Raw genomic sequence first — 5,536 nt, forward strand, 5'->3', positions numbered from 1 at the left:
GCTGCAAAGCTGCACTGAAACTCCAAAGGCACACAGTTCGAATCCACCAGATGCTCTGCTGGAGAAGAAAAGGGGCAATCTCCTCCTGTACCAGTCAGATCGAATTTGATGGTACACACACACAAAATAATAAAATAAAATTAAGAGAGAGAGAGTGAGTGTGTGTGTATGTGTACACTTCCTCCTTCTCCAGCAGAGCATCTGGTGTCTGCTAAACATTTTATATGTCATAACTTAAAACCAGTTTTGTTTTGTTTTTTTAAAAACTTATTTTATTTTGGTTTATTGATGAATTCTGTATACATTGTTTTTCACACAGGATCTTTCCCATTTCCTTAACCCACCCCTCCCTCCACCCATCAAATTGTGAGACCCTATGATTAGGTGTTGTTATAAAGATAAAAAAATATTTGTCATGCACACAAAGCATGGAAATGTTGGAGATTTTGTTCTTTATCACGTGGGAATAAGCATAAACATGGGATTGAAAAAAACACACGTGTCACTTCTCCAGCAAAGTCCTGCGGGGGCATCATGACCTTACACAAAAAGAAAAATGCCAGCGATTTCCAAACTGATCTAATTTTACTTTTCTTGATTTTCTTATTTTATCTTGTAAAGATGTATTTATTCTTGGAAAGAAAAACCCAACAAACACATGAAGTCCTATAAATTGGCCAGCAATCTCACCTTGCACAGTGCCACAGAGCTAATTTCAAAGGCAGGAAAATGTGTTAAAGGTCCCATTCTAGTTCTTAGAATGTTTATTTCAGCCATTTGTGACTGTAAGTGGAATTTGTTTACGAGTAGAGTGCGGGGAGGGGGTGGTATTGGTGGTGTGGGTACTGTTTGCGACAGTGTGATTAAGAATCTTCTTTAATCTCATCTAGCTTTCTTCCCAGCACTCAGTGACCCCGTTCCTTCCACAGGTTTCGGCTCAGTCATTAACACTCATCCTCACATACCCACCCCCCACTTCCAAAGGCATCAGGATCTGAGGAAAACTCGTCAACAACCTGGATTATGCAGATGGCATAACAATGCTTGCTGAAAGTGAGGAGGACCTGAAGCAGTAGCCACAGAAGATCAAAGACTATAGCCTTTAATATGGATTACATTGCTGTATCAAGACAACAAAAGACTGTTGTCATACAGATAATGCCTAATCATATGTTCTTTTTAAACAGTTATTTCCTTCGTCTGTTCCAGTGCAGTGTTCCTTATTTATCACCTCTTTTTAACAGTCCAGAATAAGATGTGCATAGCAAAGTGGACTGGGGGATGGATGGGAGGAAATTATGCAACAATGAATGAATGAATGAATGAATGAAAATCTAACATTTCTGTGAACTTTTGATAAAATCACAATAAAAAATGGAGGAGAAGGGGAAGAAAACAAAGGTCCTTATCAAAGGGCCAGTAGTTAGCATCATGGTAGATGGAGAAAGGATTGAAATTCACAATGATTTCATGTTACTTAGGGAGCTCTGGTGGACTAGCAGTAAGAAGCTGTGCTGTAACCCCAAAGGGAGGCAGTTTGAATCTGCAGGAGAAGGATGAACAATCTTCTCCCATACAATTAACTGCCTCTGAAAAACCCCTGCAGGGCCAGCTAGGAGTCGGGTTCGAACACAACAGCACCCGAAACCAAATGACAGTTCAATAATCAACACTCTTGTTACCAGCAGTCAGGTGACAAGGAGACATAGCACAATACTGGCAGGGAGCGCTCCAAAATACTGAAGAACAATGATATCAAGTCTGAAGACTAAGGTGAGCCTGATTCAGGCCATGGTCTTTTCTATCACTTGCTATGCATCTGAGAGGCTGAACAATGACTAAGGAAGACAGAAGAATTGATGCCTTTGAATTGTAGTGTTGGAAAAGAGTAATGAATATCCTATGGATGGCCAAAAGAAAAAAAGAGGTCAGTCTTGGAAAAGGTGCAACCAGAGTGCTCCTTGGAGGCAAGGACGGTGAAGATTCTTCTCTCATACTTTGGGCATGTTGTTAGGAGAGGCTATTCCTTGGAAAGTGATATCATACTTAGAAAGGTGGAGGGTCAGCGAAAGAGAGGAAGAGCCCCAATGAGATGGACTGACACAGTGACTGTAGCAACAGGCTCACGTGTGTCAGGATGCCACAGGATAGAGCAGAGTTCAGTTTTGTTCATAGAGTCACTATGAGTCATACTTGACGGCACTTACCAACAACAACTTCCATGCTGCTGTCCTATATCCACAATCAAGCTCCTGGAAGCCACTAATCTTTTCGTTTCCTCTATATTTGCCTATGGGAGACATTTTATTTACATATGGAATCACACAATATGTGATCTTTAGTTTCTGCCTTCTTTCACTTAGTGTAATATTTTCCAAGATCCATCCATTCTGTGTTGTATTTCAGAACATCTGGTGTCCTAGCCTGCGGGGAGAAGCCTGCTTTCTTTCTGGTGGGATGATAGCAAATAGGTTTATTTCGAGACCTGCCTGTGATAGAACACAGTTCACGTTCACTAGTCTCTCAGTGGGAGGATTGGCAGGCTCTTCCCCTTCTACGTGATTTACTGCTTCTGAAAACCCACTGGAGGGTCGGCTAGGGGTCATTTCTGGCTGGAAGGCACACAACAACAATGACCCATGCAAGCGGTCAGTGGGAGCTAAGCGTCACAGGATGCTGCCCGTGAGTACTGTGAACGTGTTCATTTTGAAGATTGCTGTTGTTAGGGGCTTCCAGTCAAGTACGACTCATAGTGACCCGATGGACAGCCGGCCTGAGCCCCGTGCCCTGTCCTGTGCCATCGGCCTTACCTCTGACATGCTCGAGTCCATTGCTGAGTCACTGTGTCCACCCAGCTTGTGGACATGGAGTCCCTGAGTAGAGCAAATAGTTCTCATCTACTGACTGAGAGGTTGGCAGTTATAATGCATCCAGAGGGGCCTTGGAGGAAAAAGGCAAGGAGCTCTGCTTCCAAATAGCTCTCCTCACGGAGACTCTGCAGAGCAACATCTACTTTAATGTGTATGGAGGAAGTTACTGTGAGCCACGTGGATTTGGCAGGAATTGGTTAGCTGATTTGGTGGGGTTGTTGATTGCCTTCAAGTCAAGCACAACTCATAGCAACCCTGTGAACAAAAGGCCTGAAGCCCCTCTACAATTATCAACATTTATCAACGTTCATATAGTTTCCAGAAGCATGTTGTTTAGGAAGTGGATGCCAACTGAATTGGTATAATTGGTTAATTTCTTTGTTTTTCTCCCCCCTTGATTTCTCTCAGGTCATCATTGATTCCCCTTTATTTTTCCCATGGGTAGCATATTAATACATTTGGGGAGCTGCTTCTAATCATACTACTAATCTTTTTTTTTAATTGTATTTTTTCTTTTTGTATTTCCATTCACTCATTGTTGTGCTTTTCTTCCTGCTGCCCACCCCAGTTCACTCTTCTCTTTGAAAAGTAAAAGAAAAAATCTTTCATTTTTATACAATTCCTCCCCCCAAGTCCACTCCACTATGTAGCCTTCGTTCTGGACCCCTGTCATGACAATAATACGTAATCACACATCCCTTTTAAACAGTTTTCTCCCTCATCTGTTTCAATGCAGTATACATTATTTATCCCATCTTTCTCAGTCTCCCCCCAAAGCTGATGTCAGTCCCGTTTTACAACAGTGGCACTATTCAGTATTTGTCCTTTTGTGACTGAGATATTTCACTCAGCATAATGTCCTCCAGGGTCACCCATTTTGAATAATATTGCATGAGTTCCTTGTTTTTCAATGCAGCATAGTATTCCGTTGTGTGAATATACCACAGCTTCTCTATCCATTCGTTTGCTGATGGGCACTTAGGTTGTTTCCAACTCCTTGCTATTGTGAACAAAGCCGTGATAAACATGGGTGTGCATATATCTGCTTGGGTGGCAGTTGTGGTTTCTTTGAGGTATATTCCCAGTAGTGGAATTGCTGAGTCAAATGGTATTTCTATTTGCAACTTTTTGAGAAAGCACCATACCACCTTCCACAGTGGTTGCACCGCTTTACTAATCTTATAACTTCTCTCTAACTCCTTTGCCACTCCCCTAATTCAAACATCCTGTGTCTCCTGCCTGCTCTATGCAGCCTCTTTAATGCTTCCTGCCTATTTCTACTGTTGGCCTAGAACTCCCTGATTTTTCCCTTGTTTCCTGTAGTCAATTTTTTGAAGACTAACCAGGAGGCTCTCTTAAAGAATACCTATCCAATTAATCTTCTTTTAAAAACCTATCCATTATCAAATTAGTATTTTTAAGTCAAATGTGATAATGTGCTTGATATCATTAACCATCAGGGAAATGAGAATTGACACTACAATGAGATACTATTACATACCGTCCAGAAAGACTAACATTTTTTTAAAATAAAAAAGATTGACAACACAAGGTATTAATGAGGATACAGTACAACTGAACTTTTATATCCTGCTGGTGGAAATGAGCTGTGCAGAAGCAAACACCAATGAGTTGGTAGTGCTGTTTTTTTAATATCTGTCAAAGCTAATTATATGCATATTCTGAAAATTCTGTTGTTGTTAGATGCCGTTGAGCTGACTACAACTCATAGTGGCCCTGTGAATCACGGACCTGAACCCTGCCCTGTCCTGTGCCATTCTCACCATCTCTGATATACTTGAGCCCATTGTTACAGTCACTTTGACAATCCATCTTTTTTTTATTTTATTATTTTGTGTGTGTGCGACTGTACCGTCAAATCAGATCTTACTGGACCAGGAGGAGATTGCCCCTCCTTCCCCGGCAGAGCATCTGGTGGATTCGGACCTTGCGCCTCTGGGATTGTAGTTGCAGCTCCTTGCCACTAGGCCACCAGAGCTCCCCGACAATCCATCTTATTGAAGGTCTCTCTCTGTTTCATTAACCTTCCACCTTCCCAAGCATGATGCAATTTTCAAGTGCCAGCTTCTCCTAAAAACATACTAAAAGTATGTGAAAAGAGCTTTGCTAACTTCACCTCCAAACACAACAAGATAAAGGTAAATAACTCATTTGAAAACTGGGCACAGGAGATGAACAAACACTTCACCAAAGAAGACATTCAGATGGTAAACAAACACATGAAGAAATGTTCAAAATTCCTAGCTCTAAGAGATATGCAAATCAAAACACCTATGAGATATCATCCCTCCCCAGTAAGAATAGCAAAATTTAACAGAGCAGCAAACATCAAATGCTGGCAAGGTTTTGGAGAAACTGGAACCCTTATTCACTGTTGGTGGAAGTGTAAAATGGTGCAACCACTATGGAAGGCTGTATGGTACTTTCTCAAAAAGTTCAAATAGAAATACTATTTGACCCAGAAATTCCACTACTGGGAATATACCTTAAAGAAACCATAACTGCCACCCAAGCAGCTTTATGCACACCCATGTTTATTGCTGCTTTGTTCACAATAGCAAAGAGCTGGAAACAACTTAAGTGCCCATCAACAAATGAATGGATAGAGAAGTTCTGGTATATTCACACAATGGAATACTACGCTG

Source organism: Elephantulus edwardii, unplaced genomic scaffold (assembly GCF_000299155.1).
Source record: "Elephantulus edwardii isolate Elephantulus edwardi_28Jun2011 unplaced genomic scaffold, EleEdw1.0 scaffold00215, whole genome shotgun sequence".
Classification (NCBI taxonomy): domain Eukaryota; kingdom Metazoa; phylum Chordata; class Mammalia; order Macroscelidea; family Macroscelididae; genus Elephantulus; species Elephantulus edwardii.